This window comes from Trachypithecus francoisi, unplaced genomic scaffold (genome assembly GCF_009764315.1).
Source record: "Trachypithecus francoisi isolate TF-2019V2 unplaced genomic scaffold, Tfra_2.0 Lachesis_group20, whole genome shotgun sequence".
In the NCBI taxonomy this organism is placed as follows: Eukaryota; Metazoa; Chordata; class Mammalia; order Primates; family Cercopithecidae; genus Trachypithecus; species Trachypithecus francoisi.
In genome coordinates this window covers 23,605,374-23,626,415 of record NW_022681466.1, presented here as the reverse complement: position 1 = coordinate 23,626,415, position 21,042 = coordinate 23,605,374, and positions in this window count along the sequence as shown.

Here is a 21,042-nt window from a genome sequence, read left to right as displayed (position 1 = left end):
GCGGCCCTCGGCTACCCGCCCTGGGCCCCGAGGGGGAGGGGACCAGCGCCAGGGGCTGCGGGGTGGGGGTGGGGACCAGGACTTTGCCCTTTGTCTCTCTCCAGAGCCACCGGCCGGTCGAAACCCGACCCCATAGCGAAGCCAGGCAGCCGGCGAGGGGCAGTCTCCCCCTCCGGGGTCCTTTAGTAAATCCAGACCCGACCTCCCTGTGGTCAGGGCTGTGACTGAGGTGGTCCTGTGGGGGAAGGGGGCTTCCCGCCTGCACCAGGCCTGCAAGCATTTAAGTGGCAACCGGTTGGGGGTAGGGAGCCCCGGAGAGGCTGGAAGTGGGGCCGCGGAGGCTGGAGGGGAGAAAATGGCCCGGGAGGCGGGATTCCTTAGAGACCTTGGCTGGGCCTCCGGAGGCGGCGGCACGGGGCGGGAGGCCTCCCACTGTGAGGCCAGGAACTAAGGCCTGGGAGCAGGGTGGGGGCACGGAACTAGGAGCCTTCGGCGCCCGCAGAGAAAGAACGCTCTCCTCCCGTGCAAGTCCCCAAGGCCTTCTGGGAAGCTCCATAGCAAAGTCACAATAGAAGTCATACTTGCCCCCATGCAGAGTAGGGCATTTGTTTGGGGGTGAGAATGACCTTTCAGCCCTTTTGGGGTATCATCAATTAATGATCTTGTTAATAACTCACCTTTGCATGGTGCTTTAGAGTTCACAAAGTACTTCTCTTTGCCCACACTATGAATCTGGAACCACTACAAGAGGCTGAGTTGAGCCTCTCAACAACAGGGGAGACTGAGAATATTGCTACTTCCGTTCTGCAGATCAGAAAACGGGCTGAGAGGTCAAGGTGACACTGGCCAGCAAATGTCACTACATTGTGCAGCCTGTTCCTACTTGCCAGAAAAAAAAAGTAAATGGGTTCCTGATTTTTTAGAAACTAATACGTATGGAAGCCAGGCGTGGTGGCTGGTGCCTGTAAACCCAACACTTTGGGAGACTCGGGCTCTTGCTTGAGCTGGTAAAGTCAAAGCTGCCGTGAGCTGTCATCATGCCACTGCACTCCACCCTGGGTGACAGAGGGAGACCCTGTCTAAAGAAAGAAAGAAAAACTAACACGTTGGAACTATGAATTATGATTCTGTAGACTTGGAACAAAGGTCAACTCTTTGTCCTTTCCTGCTGGGAGGAGGGAGGAGGAGAAGGAGGGAAAAGGAAGCATCTCAATCTCCGCCCTTCCCCCCAAGCTCCCATTTTCCCGTGGGTTGAACCCAAACAAAAGGGGGGGTGGGAGGATCAGCCTAAAGCTCCAGCCCTGGTACCTTCCAGAAGCGTCAAAGGATGGAGGCTCCTAGAACTCAAAACACTCATCCAGCTTATTTTATGAGGTTTCTGGAGATGGGGAGGATTCAGGTGAGGAAACAGAGTCCCAGGAAAATAGACAGTGACCCCAGATCCCACACCTTACACATCTGCAAAAGGACAGGCTGAGACTGACACCTAAGTTCTTTTTTTTTTTTTTTTTTTTTTTTGAGACAGAGTCTTGCTCTGTCGCCCAGGCTGGAGTGCAGTGGCCAGATCTCAGCTCACTGCAAGCTCCGCCTCCCGGGTTTACACCATTCTCCTGCCTCAGCCTCCCGAATAGCTGGGACTACAGGCGCCCGCCACCTCGCCCAGCTAGTTTTTGTATTTTTTAGTAGAGACGGGGTTTCACCGTGTTAGCCAGGATGGTCTCGATCTCCTGACCTCGTGATCCGCCCATCTCGGCCTCCCAAAGTGCTGGGATTACAGGCTTGAGCCACTGCGCCTGGCGACACCTAAGTTCTAACACCACTCAGATCCTTCTTCCACTTTGTTCAGCTTCCTCTCAGTGTATTATTTCATTCCAACAGAATTCCCATTTCTCATCTTAGCTGCCCAGACAAAGGGAGAAAATTTGGATCCATCCAATCTCAATTTTCTTCAACTGCCCAGGCGTGGTGGCTCATGCCTGTAATTCCAGCACTTTGGGAGGCAAAGGAGGGAGGATCGCCTGAGGTCAGGAGCTCGAGACCAGCCTGGCCAACATGGCAAACCCCTTCTCTACTAAAAGTACAAACATTTGCCAGGTGTGGTGGCACATGCCTGTAGCTACTCGGGAGGCTAAGGCAGGAGAATCACTTGAGTCCAGGAGGCGGAGGTTGTATGTAGTAAGCCGAGATTGTACCACTGCACTCTAGCCTGGGTGACAAAGCGAGACTCCATCTCCCAATAAATAAATAAATAATTTTTTTTTTTAAAGTCAATTTTCTTCAACCACTCAAGATAATCTGAAAATCTCAATGGCAAGTAGGTATGAAATGCCTGGGAAGGCTCAGAGCAAGGAGAAATCTTATCTGCTAAGCTTACGCCCCACTTCCCAGCCCCTGCAAAAATAGCTCAAGAAAACCTCAACCTCTCTGGGTACTGGAGGATCACCTGTTCCCAATCTTTTCTTTTCTTTTTTTTTTTTTTTTTTTAGGGACAGGGTCTCATTCTGTCACCCAGGATGGAGTGCAATGCCACCATCATAGCTTATTGTAACTTGAAACATGTAGGCTCAGGCAACGTTCCTGCCTCAACCTCCAGAGTTTGCACCTTCTAAGGGAGCTCAACTTTGGAAATAGAAATGCCTGGGTTTGAAATCCCAGTACTCCTACTTATTGAAGGTGTGACCTTAGTTCAGATTCTTCTGTAGAATGAAGATGATAATACCTTCAGAGTTCTTTGGGAGATTCGATGAAGTTACAGTATGACCTGAGTAGATACTCAATAAATGCTCCTGCAATTGTAGAAATAACTCATCTTTTGAGCCTTACCACCTCACAGTGCTCAGAAGCAAAGATGCTCAATAAGAGAAATAAACAGGAGTGGCTGCCCTATTAACTGAGAGCCTCATTTCTGTGAATCCTCACTTAATGCCTCCCTCTTCTAGGTGAATGATCTGCCCAAAAACAGCTCCCTGTCCATCCACAAGGCTGTGTTTGTTTTTGTTTTTGTTTTTTTGTTTATTTTTTTGAGACAGTCTCACTCTGTTGCCCAGGCTAGAGTGCAGTGGCATGATCTCGGCTCACTGCAACCTCTACCTCCCGGGTTCAAGCGATTCTCCTACCTCAGCCTCCCAAGTAGCTGGGATTACAGGCGCACGCCACCATGCCTAGCTAATTTTTGTATTTTTAGGAGAGACGGGGTTTCACCATGTTGGTCAGCCTGGTCTCGAACTCCTGTTCTCAGGTGATCTACCCGCTTCAACCTCCCAAAGTGCTGGGATTACAGCATTTTGTATTTTTAGTAGAGACGGGGTTTCAATGTTAGCCAGGCTGGTCCACGAGGCTCCTCTTAACCCATTCCTATATTTTTTCTGCCTTGCCTCCAAAACCTAGATTAGCTCTAAAGCCTCCCTCCTCTATTTTTGTTCCTGAGTTTGTGTGCCTCCCATTTTAGTGCGTGGACTCTTGGACTCTGTACTCTCAGCTTTTCCTGGATTTAAAGTGAAAATGCTGGAGGGCAGAGACTTGGCCTTGTACCTCTCTCTTTTGGGAGCCCTCTCAACCTCTATGTCTCACTTCCCCACCTGAAAAGACCCAATAATGCTAAATAAAAACTCAATAAATAATCAGTTTTTTTTTTTTTTTTTTTTGAGACGGAGTCTCACTCTGTCGCCCCGGGCTGGAGTGCAGTGGCCGGATCTCAGCTCACTGCAAGCTCTGCCTCCCGGGTTTACGCCATTCTCCTGCCTCAGCTTCCCAAGTAGCTGGGACTACAGACGCCCACCACCTCGCCCGGCTAGATTTTTGTATTTTTTAGTAGAGACGGGGTTTCACCGTGTTAGCCAGGATGGTCTCGATCTCCTGACCTTGTGATCCGCCTGTCTCGGCCTCCCAAAGTGCTGGGATTACAGGCTTGAGCCACCGCACCCGGCCAATAATCAGTATTTAATGCAGGAAAGGGACACACAAAGGCTTCCATTTTCTTTAGGATGAAGAGGTGACTGAAAAAGTAAAACTGGCAATAATTTTTAAATGGCCATTTTTTTTTTTTTTTTGAATCCCAGCACTATTTACTGGAAATGACCAGAGGGAAGGAGGAATGGGTAATTTATTATTTAATGGGTACAGAGTTTCAATTTTGCAAGATGAAGAGTTCTAGAGATAGATAAAGGTGACAGTTACACAACAATGTGAATGGTTTTTTGTTGCCTTTTTTTTTTTTTTTTTTTTTGAGATGGAGTTTTGCTCCTTTTTGCCCAGGCTGGAGTGCAGTGTCGCAATCTCAGCTCACTGCAACCTCCACCTCCCGAGTTCAAGCAATTCTCCTGCCTCAGACTTCCGAGTAGCTACAATTACAGGCGTACGCCACCACGCCCAACTAATTTTTGTATTTTTTTAGTAGAGACAGGGTTTCACCATGTTGGCCAGGCTGGTCTCAAACTCCTGACCTCAGGTGATCCACCCACTCGGCCTCCCCAAGTGCTGGGATTACAGGCGTGAGCAACCGCGCATAGACATGAACGTTTATGTCACTAAACTATATACTTAAAATGATAAAGGTGTTAAATTTTACCTTTTTGTGTATTTTACAATTTTTTTTTTTTTTTTAGATGGAGTTTTGCTCTTGTTGCCCAGGCTGGAGTGCAATGGGACGATCTCAGCTCACTGCAACCGCTGCCTCCCAGGTTCAAAAGATTCTCCTGCCTCAGCCTCCAGAGTTGCTGGGATTACAGGCATGCATTACCATGCTCAGCTAATTTTTGTATTAGTACGGACAGGGTTTCACATGTTGGCCAGGCTGGTCTTGAACTCCTGACTTCAAGTGATCTGCCCGCCTTGGCCTCCCAAAGTGCTGGGATTACAGGTGTGAGCCACCACGCCCAGCCTAAAAATAATTTTAAAATATACATATATATATTTATATATAGATATAGATATACACACACACCAAGGATAAAGAGAAAAACCTACAAGTTTCCAAAGAAAAAATATCTGAAATATCTGTTAAATTATATTTCTAGGCTGGGCGCGGTGGCTCAAGCCTGTAATCCCAGCACTTTGGGAGGCCGAGACGGGTGGATCACGAGGTCAGGAGATCGAGACCATCTTGGCTAACACGGTGAAACCCCGTCTCTACTAAAAATACAAAAACTAGCTGGGCGAGGTGGCGGGCGCCTGTAGTCCCAGCTACTCGGAAGGCTGAGGCAGGAGAATGGCGTAAACCCGGGAGGCGGAGCTTGCAGTGAGCTGAGATCCGGCCACTGCACTCCAGTCCGGGAGACAGAGCGAGACTCCGCCTCAAAAAAAAAAAAAAAAATTATATTTCTAGCAGGGCACGGTGGCTCACGCCTGTAATCCCAGCATCTTGTGGGGCTGAGGTGGGTGGATAACCTGAAGTCAGGTGTTCAAGACCAGCCTGGCCAACATGGTGAAATCCGTCTCTACTAAAAATACAAAAATTAGCCGGGCATGCTGGCGCACACCTATAGTCTTAGCTACTTGGGGAGACTGAGGCAGGAGAATCGCTTGAACCCAGGAGGCAGAGGCTGCAGTGAGCCAAGATGGCACCACAGCACTCCGGCCTGGGCAACAGAGCAAGAGTCCACCTCAAAAAAACAAACAAAAAAAGTTATATTTCCTTCCATCTGCACTGTAAGATCAGGGTCTTTCACATGTTCCTCATTGTATTTCTAATACCTAAGCAAAAGGCATCTCATGCAATAGTAGACTCTTAATAGATAAAAGTAACTGGATGAATGTATGCATGTATGAATCAATGAATACATTAGAGGTACCAATTTTTGCAGCAATGTGCAAGCTATCACAGAAGTCTGCAGCATCTTATTAAATGTTTTCTCCCATGGCTTTTCATTGTAAATATATATTTTTAAGTTATTTTTCAAACAGCCAGTGACTGAGTGGCAAGGACCCCACACACACTCCCAGGCTACAGTTGCTAACCATGGGGCTTTTAAGAGAAGAGAGCAGGCCGGGCGTGGTGGCTCAAGCCTGTAATCCCAGCACTTTGGGAGGCCGAGACGGGCGGATCACGAGGTCAGGAGATCGAGACCATCCTGGCTAACACAGTGAAACCCCGTCTCTACTAAAAAAGTGCCAAAAAAACTAGCCGGGCGTGGTAGCGGGCGCCTGTAGTCCCAGCTACTCGGGAGGCTGAGGCAGGAGAATGGCGTAAACCCGGGAGGTGGAGCTTGCAGTGAGCTGAGATGCGGCCACTGCACTCCAGCCTGGGCGACAGAGCGAGACTCCGCCTCAAAAAAAAAAAAAAAAAAAGAGAAGAGAGCAAAGGAGTTTGGGCCTACACCGACAGCATTCCTCTTTTAGTTAGAAGTTTAAAGGAAACTACTCATTCAAGATGGCCAGCAAGAGGGGCAAGCGTAGAAGAGTGGAACAAAGATTATCTCACAGAAATATTAGAGGTTTGTAAAGATCATTCTGTTCTACCTCCTGCCTACACCCAGAGCTCATTCTGGGCAGGAATCACTCCACTCTATTCTAAAAAGCCAAAAGCAGCAGCATATCTTAACCAAATGGTAATAAATATAGAGAGGAAGAAAACCCTGTAGATAACCTCAGTCAGCTAGATTTTAAATAAATTTAAATAAGTTTCAGGAAGACCCTTAACAAAAGTACATTCTTCTGAATCTAGCTGCTTCCTCAGCCAACATCCTAGTACATCTAGTCCTTGTTTGGAATACACTGGCTGCAGCCACCAACAGCCATGTCTCTCTGTGAAGAATTATCTTTGCCCTTCAATTTATTTACTTTTTTTTACTTTTTTCACTTTTTTTTTGAAATGGAATTTCACTCTTGTCACCCAGGCTGAAGTATAATGGCACAATCTCTGCTCACTGCAACCTCTGCCTCCTGGGTTCAAGCAATTCTCCTGCCTCAGCCTCCCCAGTAGCTGGGATTACAGGTGCTAGCCACCACGCCCAGCTAATTTTTGTATGTTTAGGAGAGACAGGGTTTCACCATGTTGGTCAGGCTGGTCTCAAACCCCTGATAGGTGATCCACCTGCTTCAACCTCCCAAAGTGCTGGGATTACAGGCATGAGCCACTGCGCCTGGCCTGCCCTTTAATTTAGAACTTCATCTCCAAATCCTGCCAAAGCAACTGGTCTCTATTACAGTTGGAGGTTCTCCTCCCAAGCAACTTAGAGACCTTAAGGAGGAAGCAGAATAAATATTTCTAACTTTGAATAGACATCCTCAGCAAGTTTACTCCACCCAACAGCTCCCATTTCAGTTCCTGTCTCCCCTCATTTTCTCCTCCTCAGAGTCCCTAATGGAAAGTTGACGAGCCCCAAGCAATCCCAAATGCCACTCTAGAAAGAGGCAACACACATCATTCTGCATAAACTAATTGTAAAACCCTTTATAGTAAATGATTAAAGTCACAAGCCTGTTAAAAGACTGAAAACCACATCCGGATGAGAAGCCCTTTTCCTCCCCATCCCAGTAAGAAGGTTCAACCCTTATTCCCAGGGCTGGGGCTGTGGACCTGTGTGTATGTATGTGTATGCATCCACCCATGTGCCTGCATTATGGCATGCAGCCTTTGAGCAGAGGGCTGAAATGAAAAAGTGGGCATAAAAGTGGGTTCTGAGTGCATCTTTGGGAACTGGTTCCAGACCAGGGAACCAGGGAGAGAACGTGAGGACACTACAGAGGCAGAAGAAGTAGGGAACAATGTGTGTGGTCACCCCTGGGTATCTAGGGATCCCCAGTTCCTGAATGCCGATTTTGTTAGCTTACCAAAGAGCAGGACATGAAAATAAACATACCCATCCCAGCAGAAGGGGGACATTGCTCTCATTTCTTCCTTCCTCAGACCCCCAGGAGGATTCACGTACAGTCCCCTTCATCCTGAATTATTACAACACCTACCTTATATGCAGAGTTAGTTCCCCTCTTACCAATGTCCCTACTCTACGTGTACCTTTGACAGTAGCCCTAAAGTGTGAAATTTTAGCTAGGAACCTGGACCAAGTTCAGGGCATAAATGGTAACAGAATAAATGGCCTGTTTCCCCTAATGAACAATTAGTAGCATTATCTGCCATGCTTGCCTCATCTCTCCAAGCCTTCTGTCTCAGAGAATGTACTGGGGGAATCTATAATCTAGGGGTTCTGTGGGGTTGCCCTGGTGAGCTTCATCTCTCTCCACTAAAAGATGGCTTTTCCTTTCAACATACAGGTAGAGTTACCAAAGCACCCTACACACAGACCCCCTTCAACATGCCTAGCCATCACTGTTCCTAGTGCCTTAGATATATAGCCCAAGCTGACACACACACAGTTCAAACACAAACTCTCATGGACACATTTTCAGGCATCTGTACACTTGATCAGTTCTAATACTCATGGAGCTTACCACAGCTATATGGGGCAGAGTAGGATACAACTGCAAAGCTTCAAAGGAGGACAAACAATGGCTAGGGCAGAAATGACAGAAGTCAATATCTACAACAAAATAGTAACAATAAGAGCTATTAGGCCGGGCGCGGTGGCTCAAGCCTGTAATCCCAGCACTTTGGGAGGCCGAGACGGGCGGATCACGAGGTCAGGAGATCCAGACCATCCTGGCTAACATGGTGAAACCCCGTCTCTACTAAAAAATACCAAAAAATGTCGGGCCCGGTGGCTCAAGCCTGTAATCCCAGCACTTTGGGAGGCTGAGACGGGCGGATCACAAGGTGAGGAGATTGAGACCATCCTGGCTAACACGGTGAAACCCCGTCTCTACTAAAAATACAAAAAAAAAACTAGCCGGGCAAACTGGCGGGTGCCTGTAGTCCCAGCTACTCGGGAGGCTGAGGCAGGAGAATGACGTGAACCCAGGAGGCGGAGCTCGCAGTGAGCCGAGATCCGGCCACTGCACTCCAGCCTGGGCCACAGAGCAAGACTCCGTCTCACAAAAAAAAAAAAAAAAAAAAAAAAAAATACCAAAAAAAACTAGCCGGGCGAGGCGGGCGCCTGTAGTCCCAGCTACTCCGGAGGCTGAGGCAGGAGAATCGCGTGAACCCGGGAGGCGGAGCTTGCAGTGAGCTGAGATCCGGCCACTGCACTCCAGCCTGGGCGACAGAGCAAGACTCCGTCTCAAAAAAAAAAAAAAAAAGAGCTATTGTGTACTACTATTAGGATCACCTCTTTACAGTTACAGAAATTGAGCTCAAGCTTTTAAACACTGAATGCTCCTGGGAGGAAGACCTTTCCTCCAGACCCCAGTAAAAGATGAGTGAGAGACCTAGGATAGGTCATTAAGACTCTGACCTAACAGCACTTCTACCCTCCTGGAGTCTTAAGAATTTTGAATGATTCCTTTCCTCCTCATTCCTCTTTGCCAAAGAGCTCAGACCACACAAACAACCATTACACACATATTTCTGAATTCTCTGATTTCTCCGCTTAAAGATCCTAACTATATCCAATCAACTAAACTAAACTATCCAATCAAATTTCACTCAGACTTAACATTTTCCATTTCAAGTGGCCAAAACATCCAAATGAGTGACTGAGTTGGTTTCTGTTTTTATTTGAGACACAGTCTCGCTCTGTTGCCCAGGCTGGAGTGCAGTGGTACGATCTCAGCTCACTGCAACCTCCACCTCCCGGGTTCAAGCAATTCTCTGGCCTCAGCCTCCCGAGTAGCTAAGACTACAGGCATGCACCACCACACCTGACTAATTTTTGTATTTTCAGTAGAGACAGGGTTTCACCATGTTGGCCAGACCGGTCTTGAACTCTTGGCCTCATGTGATCTGCCCTATTCGGCCTCCAGAAGTGCTAGGATTGCAGGTGTGAACCACCAGGCCTGGCTTGAATGAGTGATTGAGTTTTTAACTAAAATTAATTCAAAATGAAAAAAAAAAAAATTGAAGTTCTCCTTAACCCTCTTTACATAAGGAAATGTGGAGCGGATTGACTAGAATCCACTAACCAGACATGGTAGAAAGGGAAAGAGAAAATGCAGAGCTTCCCCTCTTCTCCTGCCTCCTCTATTACGGGATTTTTCTCCACAACCCTCCTCTAAACTATACGCAAAATTTCCCAGCCATCCCATATCAGACACATCCCTTACATGCCTTCCAGCCACCAAAATGCCACTTGTCTAACAACCAGACTTGTCCTAAGGGGTCTTGAAAATATCTGCACAATCCACTCAAAACTTCTCTTAATCATCCAGCTGTTTGCTCTCTATTTCAGTCAAAAGCAGTTTGCTTATGATCAGCCATGCTCCTGGGAACGTGGATTTCTGCAAAAGGACTGCATTTCTGATGGTGTTTGTCCTGCACACAGTTACATTTCAGTGTGTTGCAATCAGGTTTTTTCCAACTGTATGTATTAAAAGTATGAGGTCCAAACCTACTTTTCTGTGATTTACCTGTAATCAATTCATATTTTGTCAGTCGACTATGGTTAGGGCAAAAGTTTGTTCCAGCCTGTTGTATTATTGCAAACCTACTGTGCTGCAAGGTAGTAAGCAGGTGTTACAAAGTTGGCTCTGCAATAAATTTTTTTTTTTTTTTTTTTTTTTTTTTTTTTTTGAGGCAGAGTCTCGCTCTGTCGCCCGGACTGGAGTGCAGTGGCCGGATCTCAGCTCACTGCAAGCTCCGCCTCCCGGGTTTACACCATTCTCCTGCCTCAGCCTCCCGAGTAGCTGGGACTACAGGCGCCCGCCACCTCGCCCGGCTAGTTTTTGTATTTTTAGTAGAGACGGGGTTTCACTGTGTTCGCCAGGATGGTCTCGATCTCCTGACCTCGTGATCCGCCCGTCTCGGCCTCCCAAAGTGCTGGGATTACAGGCTTGAGCCACCGCGCCCGGCCTGCAATAAATTTTAATAGTAGGATGACACCCCCCTTCTATCCACCAATAAGTAAATAGTCCCCTCTGATCAAAATCTGAAGGGCCATCCCAAGTTCTCCTAGTAGAATGAAGTCACTACCTGGGGACTAAATAGCTTCCTGCTGGCATTGTCTCCTTGTGATGGTGTGTATCAGGTGTTATCTTACGGGATCATTTTTAACCAAGCCATCGGTAACCAAATGGGCATACATTTTCTTGAGTACAGGTTTGAGAGACCTTTCCTTCTGCTTTTTGTTTTGACACGCACTTAAAAAGGTATAGGGGAGGAGAGGAAAGGTGGAAATGGATGGGGTGCAGTTTTATACTAACATGGAGTCAAAGACTGGCTGAGACCCTGAGAAAGATCCTCAGAGCCTTGCCAGTGGCCAACTGGAAGGCCTGTTGTCTCTCTTTTACAAGATAAACAAAATCCACGGATAGAACCTCTCTGACTACTATTACTGCCTCTGTTATTGTTTCGGTCAGCCTTCAGGACCTGTGGACAGACACAAACAGCTCATTTTGTAAAGATTGCAGGTTACTTAAACTGACACTTAACTCTTTAAGGTTCTGTTTCTCAGGCCAAGACCCCAGCTACTGGGAGAGAGCAACAGCTACTTGCACTTCCATTTTCTATCTAACTCTCTCATCCTATTTTCCCTTTACCCACTCTTCCTCTCTTTTTGCCTCTTTTCACTTCACATTTACCCACTGGCTTTTTGCCTTAGAATGGAGAGCTCTTGAGGCAGTCCAGGTGCTGGAAAGGGTCTGCAGCCCGCAGCCGGTGGGGGGGAACCCTTTCGTGGGGTATCTGCTGCAAGCTTTGCGATCTGGGGGTTCCCAGGACTAAGGCGCGCCACAAGCAGCCTGGGATCTCCAGGGGTCTCAGGGATCTGAGAGGGGAAGTCCTGTTCGGAGACCCAGGCCAGCGGATGTTCTCTGTCAGGGGCTTGTTAAGAGAAGGCAGGCGGGCGGCCCCACCTCAGAGCGAGCCGAGATTGCCGGGCTGGGACTGGCGCGGGGGCGGGCGGGGAAGGTTAGGGCCGCCGGGCCCGGGCGAGCGCTCCAGGAAGAGCCTCCAGCGCCGCCGCCACTTTCTCTCTTCTCTCTTTTTCAAAGGGGAAGGGAAGGCAGGCAACTCCAAAAGCAAATATAGCCTTGCCCTGCGCTGAGTCTACCACCCGTCTCCGACCCCTCTCCAGTGGGTAACACTGTGAGCCTTCAGCCGCTCCCCTTTAAAAGGGAAGCGGGAAATCCACCCAACCCCGCATCTCCCCTCCCTCCCTCTCTCCCTCCCCCCTCCCCGACTGGAATTTCCAAGCCGGGACTAACTCGTCTGATTTCTCCAGTCTCCCCCGCTGCTTTTTTCCTCCCCTTTTCTTTCCCTAACACTCCCATCCCAAATTCTAAGCTGCACTTTCTGGAAGACATTAGCCACATTTCAAGAATCTTTTAAGAGAATGGGGAATGAACAAGACTTAATTTAAATTCTAACAGCTGGGAAAATGTCCGTTCTTCAAATGCCTTTGGTTTATACATTTATTCTAACAACCCCATCACCACCACCACTACCACCCCACACACAAAAATCAACAGATCTAACCACTAAATAACTCTTCACAAAACCTTTAAACTTCAACAAATAGCACTTGCTGTTCCCCACTTCTCACTCAACTAAACCAGACCTGAATTTTAAAATGTTTTAAAATTGTATACTCACTAGACTATCTCAATAGTATCTTTGTCAACTGGCTGCTACACATTAAAGTATAGTATAAATACACTCTTAAAAAGTAAGCCTTAAAAGTACCCACACACATAGATTAAAATGATACATATTAAGGTAATTTTAAAAGATTAGAAGCTCAGAACCTTTGAATCAAGGTTCCTCCAACTGCTAATGTCATGTATTTCATCTCTGAAACATAATTATAAGAATTTTTTTCCACCAAAAGCTGCGCCATTAAAACTTTTAAAAACTTTACCTTTTCAACAATTAACAATACTTTGAATAAATTAGTGATGGGAATTGCAGTTCTTCCCCTTTTTTACTAAAAAGTTCTCCATCTGAGGAGCCATTATGGTAAAATTTCATCTTTTTAATTTGGGTCAGAAAAATAAGGGGTTCTAGAAATCTACAATTCTTCTAAGGGACTTAGTTGCCACTGCCTTAGTTGCCACTGCCTTCTAAGGCACTTAGTTGCCACTGCCCTTAGTAAACTCTCATCTTGAAATACTGACCACCGAAATCAGAACAGTTAAGGACTTCTACCAGCAGTGAAGGCAACTAATTTATGAATTTGCAAAGTTTTTTAGGTGGAAATTAAAATAGGGAAAGAATGTACCCCAGTTTCCACCTTTCCTCCAAACAGTGCACAAAAACTTAACATTCAACCATTTTTTTCACTTATGTAAAGCAAAAAAAAAAAAAAAAATTCTAACCTAATATTAATAAGAAAACCTTTTTAAATGAGTAATCAATTGTTTCTACTTCAAACTTTCTTGTTGAATAGCAGTCACATGTATCTTTTACCTCGTATGAGTTAAAAACTTTTTCATTTGGATACTAATCCATAATTACAACCATTAAAGTAAAAGTGCCTGAAAACCCTGCTGCTCTAATAGTTTTCATTCCCTTGTTTTTTAACCCCTCTTCATTCATTTTCAGCCCCAAAGTACAAGGTGCGTTTGTTTTTGGTTTTTTTTTTCTTAAGTGCAAATCCATTTCTGAAGGCAATTTTTAGGTTGTTTTGAAAATGTTTAGTGATCCAGTGATTTCTTCAGAACCTCGAGAAACCACTGTTAAAATATATTTAAAATATTTTTTGCCATTTATAAGACATCCCCTCACAGATTTTTAAAGCTGTTAACTTCAGAAAATTAAACTGTAAAAATAGGAATCAAGTTTGGACACTTTCTTTTGAGAGTTCTCAATTTTATGAATGGTTTATAAAACTAATTTTGTTTAATAGGTGGAAATTTAAGGGAGTTAGCCCACCTCATTTTAAGTCAACACAGAGGAAAAGGAAAGGAGGACCATTAATCTGCCTAAAGAAATAACCAAACTTAGAATTCCTTATTGTGAACACATTTCACCTTTAAAAAAATGATTCAGTGCATCTCTTGCTTTTTTTTCTTAACAGTAACACCTTTTATTTTGATGACACCAGTTGACAGTGAATATGCTATCTTTAGGTCACATTCCTCTAGAAAAAGGCACACCACAGTGGCAAGCGTAACAAAGGTTTAATTCCCTTAAAAAGCAAATCATGTCTCAAAGTAATCAAGTCACATTAAAATGGTACCCCCTTTACCTCAACTACTCCTCAGTCTCCCAGAATAAAACATATACAAGCCCTTTCCACAACTGTTTTTAAATGCATTTGGTTTTTCTCTTTTGTCTCAATATCTGGCAGTGAACATAAACAAATTCTCAACAAAAAAGCACAAATTGTTAACCAAATTCCAACACTAAAAGGGGGTTTGAGATGGTGATCGCTGAGAAATTTAATATCACCTCATTTAAAAAATTCAAGTTAATTGCTGTTTTCAGTTGAAATGCATAGTGTTCGGTCTCTTGAGTTCTTAAAAAGGTACAAATTATATGTATCAAATAAATTCAAACTGAGAACAAAATACATTAAGAGATATTGTTACAGCGTATCTTTTGTTTGATTTCCCCCTCTTAAAAAAAAAACCACCAGGAACATTTTGTTGTTGGGTTTTTATGAATTATCTTAGAAATTGAAATCATAGTTCATTTGGAACTGAATGCCTCAAGAAGAGTTCCTAAGGAAAATACAAGAGTATACATATATACAAAATATTATTTGTGTAGTTCATTTTGCTTAGAATGTGTTAGTCATAATTAACTAGTTCCTGTTCTATACATCCATGAGATGATGGAAAAAGTCAGTAACAAACCTAACTGACGAAATACTTTTCAGACACAGACTAAAGACACATACCACAACATACTTCCTCAAAGACACAAAATGATAGAGCAAACTGACTTAATGAAAACAAACTCTTTCTTTTTTAAATCTTGAGACTTCAAAAATTGATTCATTCTAGAAAAATGAAGTGCCTTCTCACCACCAACCAAAATAAAAAGCAAAGAAAACACAATTGACTCAATGTTTGGGCCAAAAAAATTATTTCAGGAAGGGGGAGAACACACAAAAGATCTAATTTAATATGGGTGTGGACAGAGATTTTTTTTAACCCAGTCTTCTCACAAACCCCCTCTCCATTCCAACTCAAAAAAGAGCCCTGAGTAATGCATTTTGGAGGCAACAAGAAGGAGCCTAGAAATGGCTTACAAGCAAGCAAATGGCTTGGGGGAAAAGATCCATAAATACAGGGCACCATGAAAATTAAAATATAAATGTTTTGAGTTCCATTTCATCACATTTTGCTATTTCTCTTGCTTTTCACTTTATTCTCTAAAATTTAAACCATCCTCAAGAGCAAAAGAAAAAATTCATATATCTTAGAATTCCATTTGTTCTGGACATTTTTCATCAACACTCAGCTTTCAGTTAAAATATCCATATCCTTTTCAATAAACCTGCTGGTGTCAGTGTATGTTCCTTGGTCACGTCTCCAGAAAATGTTTCAAAATAGCAAATAAGACTTCTTTTCTTCCTTCCCATTTTATTACCTCTTTACACCTAACTCTAATTGCCTTTCCAATAACACTGTATTTCAAGCATTTGAAGTTAAATCGCAAGCTCTATAAATGTAATAACAAGCCATATTGATCTATAGACACAACAGTTCCAAGTTACTTAAATATCAAGATAAACCACTAAATAGATTTTTATCCCACATTATACTTTCTAGGCCCTCTTAATGGTCCCCCAAAAAAAGCAGTCACCACCCCCCATCTACCCACCCCGAAAAGGCCAGAGACTATTCTGAATTTTACCAAGTTTTCAGTTGAAATGGGGGTGAGGAGGATCAAAGATTTACTGGGGGCTGCTTTCCAACTTGGGACATGAGAGCAAACTCTACACTGTCAACATGTTTAAAGTCTGATTTGAGAAAAGTGGAAAGACTCTGCCCTTACACTTCCCAGCCAGAGTTCAAGGAAAGATTTCAGAGTTCAATGCAATATTTGAAATCCACCATGAATTCTCGGTAAGCATGATGGAGGTACCCCATTTTGCTGAAGAGAGAGAATAGAGGGTACTGGAACACACACACACACACACACACACACACACACACACACACCATTCATCCACGGAGTTCTAGACCCTCCAAAGAGCCCCAGCTCACAGCCTCAACACAAAGCTCTCACCCCAGATGGTCCCCTTGTAACAATGGGCTGAAGGAGTGGGGGTAGGGGGGCTCGAAAAGGATAGTACAGCCAAGGCATATTCTTTGGAAAATCCAGTTGGGGAGAGGGATGATGTGAGATATGAGGGATTGGGGGTGGGGGGTCCATGGAAAATAAGAAGTCTTTGCCTGTTGCAGAAATATAAATAAAATACAAGCTATAAGGGGATTCTTTGGGGCACGGGAAACTGATTCCACATCACTTAGGAGTAGAAGGGCAATCTACTTAAGAATTATGGTGTGGAAAGAGTGGGAAAAACAGAAAATGAGGCCTGTACGAAGTTGCAGAAATCGCTCTGAGTCTGAACTCTTCGAAGATTTTAAGGTTCCCCACAAAAAACGGCCCCACAAGTTGAACAAACTCCAAAAGGTTTCTCTCCTATTGATTTTCTTTCCCCTTTAATTCTGCAAGCAACATCTTTTAGCCCACCCCAGCCCCAACTTCTTTTTTTTTACAAGCTGTAAACCACCCATTACAAGATCTTGGCCAATCTTCCCTCCCTGCCCCCAACATCCGGAGTTGGGGGTGGGAAAGACCAGTAATGGGTTTCTTCCACTGGAGACGCTATGGACCCCTGAACACAGCTTCTCAGCACACCCCAGCAGCCCCCCCACCCCCCCCCAGAAAAGAGCTCTTTCCTACCTTTGTTTTTTGGGCACCGAATGTTCGATCTCTAGGCGTTTTCCTTGTAATTCTACTTTCCCTAAAGATTAAAAAAGAAAAAAAATTACCATGAGAGCGTGAACAGGGGTTGGGGTGGGAAGAGGAAGGGGAAAGACACTAGGCTAATTCAGGAGTTACTGGGATTCGAGATCTTCCTAGGAATCCAGGCAGTGGCTTCCGCAGCCAGATGGGAAAAAGGTTGCTCTAGGAATGGTGGAGTCTATAAATTCGTTATTATTCATTTTTTAATTTTTGCTTTATTTAATCATTAAGGCTTGTTGAGTGGATCGCTCTGGAATCCTGATTTGGGAAAGGTGCGAGGCCATTTGTGTGGCTGCGCTGCCTACATTGCTCCCAGATGTGGGGAGAAGGAGCCAGGAGAGAAAGGGCTCCCCGTTCCTCAGAAAGTGGGGCGCGGGCCGGGAGGCAGTGTGCAGAACGAAACTTTGTTTTTCTCTGTTGGCCAGGAAGAAGGGCTTCGAGCCGCGGAGCGGTCACCTGTCGGGACTGGTTTGGGAAGGGGTGGCCGTGGACCTGGGGGAGCAGAGCGGGGCCCGGCGGGGAGGGTGCCTCGCTGCCGCCGCGCGCGCCTCTCGGCCCAACCTCGGCGTCTCGGGAAGCAGCATGGCGACCCGGCGCCGCCGCCGCCGCGCCACCCCGCTCACGCCCCACTTTCAAATCAAAACGGCTCAAGCCCCAGGCCCTAGGCAGGAGGCAGGACCCCCTTCCTTGCAAGTCCTGCTAGAGGGCTGCATTCCCCACGCGAAACGGAGAGATCGCAAGCGGTCCGGGGGACCCCTTCCACGCCTGGAAAGGCCTAAGACTGAGGAAGGGGAGCCAGGGTTTTCTAGCTGGGGGGCCGTCCACCGGCGGACAGGGAGGGGCTGGAAGTGGAAATAACGCCCAGCCGGGGGTCATCTCCGTGTCCCTAAATCCACCCCCCCACTACTGCCAGTGGGGGCTCCCGCCCCGTCGGTGGGGAGGAGGAATGGGGGAAGCCAGAGCTGCTTATCTCCGGCTGGGAGGAAGGGATGAGGAAATCCCGAATGTTTCTGCGCGGGGGTGGGGGGCGCAGAGCGAGGGAGGGGGCATCGAAGAGGGTAGGTCGAGGGTGGGTACAGCGGCCAAGCCCCGCAGGCCCGGGAAGAGAGGAGTTGGCGGGAGAGGAACCGGAAGGTGCGGGTCTCCGTTGTTCGGGGCTTTCGTTGTGGCTTTTCCGGGAGGTGGCTGTGCTCTTACCGGAGAAAGTTTCGATGGCCTTCATCGCCCAGTGCTCGTCTGGGCAGTCCACGAAGGCGTAGCCGGATTTGACCAAGAACTGGCCGCTGTAGGAGATCTTGTGCTCCGCAAACACTTTCTCCAAGTCCGCGGGGGTCACGCTCTCGTTGAGGTTGCCGATGTAAAGCTTGTTCATGGTGGCGGTCTCGGAGCAGGACGCGGTCCCGGGCAAGGCCAAACGAGCGGACGCGGGCGGCAAGCCTCTTAGGCCGAGAGGCGGGGAGGCCGGCGGCAGGAGCCGCAAACTTTCTTTGCACCCCACCCCAGAAGTTGTCCCGAGCCCAAGGGGGGGAAGGCGGCCTGAGGGCGCGCAGAGGTCGCGGGAGAGTTCGGGGAGAGCCCGGGAGAAGTGCCCGCGGCGCGCAGGGAGACGGACGACGCGGCGCAGCTCCTTCCCTTCGGTCCGAAACCCCTCCGAGAGGGCTGGTGTGTCACGTTTCTCCGCGGCCGCCCTGGCGCCGCCTCTAAATAAAATCGACTTGAAAAAAAATGGAGCGGAAAAAAAAAAAAAAAAAAAGGAGAAGCCACGTGGTGACAGCCCCCACCCACCCTGCAGGGGAAGACCCCCGACGCCACAGGGCCCCTCGGCCCTCCGGCCAAACCCAGTAATCTCCCGCCTGAGGGTGGGGAACTCAACTCACCCCCGCGGTAAACTGGGGCGGTGGGGCAGCGTCCCTGAAGCTCTATGGCCCCTTCCCCCTTTGCAAGAACCTGGCCCCTAGGGAAGCGCCCCGCCCCCACCCATCCCCCTACCCCAGCCCGAACTGGGGGAGGATGGTCCAGCCCACATCTCCCAGGTCTTAAAGGGTAAAATGTACGGTTATTTTTTATTCGTTTTGGGGGGCGGGGTTGCTCACCCCACCCCGGTTAACTGCTAGCGACTGACAGGCGGGGGACGGCCGAGATAGACAAAGAGAAGCCGAAGACTCTGGGGTCTTCAGGAGAGGGTCGCACGAGCTGGTGATTTAAAAAGAAAGCCACCTTTTCCCTAGATGTTTAAATGGGGGGGGTCTCCGCCTTCACCACCCCAGCCCCACGAAACTCCCCCGCCTCCGGGGATGCAGGACCGGGGGACCCTGCGAGCGCGGGACTGGGAAGCTGGGAACACGGGGGATCCCAGTGGAGAACGAGGAAGCCGCAGGAAATCATGTTTTGAGATCCCCACGGGAGAAAGGGTGGTTCGCACCCGGGGTCCGGCTGTTAAATGATAACGTTTCGGGGTCCTGGGGGAACTCGCGGAACTGGCCGGAGATGACCCTAGGAGAGAGGAACGGTGGGAGAGAAGGAAGAGGGGTGATAGCTAGGGCTAACCCGAGCGAACCGAATGGGGAGGTCTCAGGGAGGGAGTGACCGGGTGGAGATTTGAATGGTCCCCTTTTCCCTCCGAGTCGGGGACAGACAGGTGGAGTTTCCGGCGCCCGCACCACCCGGGACACCGCTGGCAGCTCTCTAGGCCCTAGGTTCGGGTCTCGGAACTTTGTTTGGGGTGCAGGATTCCGATCCCGGCGGGAAGGCGGGAGAGGGACGGAGGGCGGGGGGCTAAGCGCGAAGCCCCGCCCACGTCCCCAGGTCAGACCCGCGGGGGGAGGGGGTAATTTCCGCTCCGCGCACTGGGAAGCGAGGGGCGGGAGCTTAGGGGAGGGGGCGGTGGCCCCTCCCCTCCCCCTCCCGCTGTTCCTGGGGAGGGGGAAGCGGATCCGCCCGGGTCCCTTCCCTCGGCTTTGACCAACTCATTCCGGATCCTCCGGCTCCGGGAGCCCGAGGGAAGGGACCCGACTGGGCAAGGGGCGACACGTGGGCGGTCGCACCCCCGTCTGGGCGGTGGGGGAGGGGGCTGCTCGCCGCGCGTTTCGGAGTCCCGGATACGCGGCGGAGAGCGGGACGCGCGGTCCACTCGCAAGCCCTGGCTCCACGGCGGAGCGGCAAGCGAGACCAACGAGTTTCTAGCGGCGGGGGCTGGGATGGCGCCAGGGGTGGCGGAGAGCGCGGCCCGGAGACCCTGGAACCCCCTCGCCCAGGGAACGGGGAAAAAGGAGGGGTCGACCCCCAGAAATTGTGGAGTCCCCTTAACAAGGCGGAAACTGGGGTGTTACTCCGGACTCTGCAGGAGGGAGAATAATTCTGTCGGGGGCACGCGTGCTGGAAGGGCAGGTGAGGAAGGGGGTCACTCCCCTTCCCCAGTCCCCGACCCCATTGTCTCAGTCGCCGGCGGCCCGGGCAGACTCCGCAACACGTGTTGACTACACCGATATGAATGCCTTGAATTTTTTTTATTGTTATTATTTTTCGTTTGCAGAGTCTGAGCTGACTCCGACTTCGGCTCACCGCTCTGCTGCCGGACGATTGTATGCCATTCAAAAAGTCGGGAGTTGAAAGACAGCGCGCAGCACCTTTGTCCCCCTCCCCGTTTTCCCGGCGCACTGAAAAGAAATGGGGCTGGGACTTGGGGGCGGGGGAGGGCTTCCAACTCGGTTTCTCTATGTCCTCCACCACCTTAGAGCCCACCCTCCCCAGTGAGCGTTTTGTTCTACCCAGCCACGTGTTTGTCGGATTTTTGTTTTTGTGGGGTTTTTTTCCCCATGGAACAACAAGAATTAAAGTACTAGAAGCTATTTGTTGTTGAGTAGAAAGAGAATATTTTCTGTCCAACAAGGTGGGAAGATATCTGTGTCCCACCCCCACACACACACCTCCGACCCTCCCCCCTTATCTGACTCTTAATACTTAGCTCTTGATCACAAGCATTATTTTTAAACAAACCAATGAGCTGACAACAGTGCCTGCCACATAGTAGGCACTCAATAAACATTTTTTAAATGAAAAGCAAGCTAGTACAAACAGCACTGCAAAGAGAATTCATGAAAATTAGAGTCCAGGGAGGGAAAAAATTATCTTGG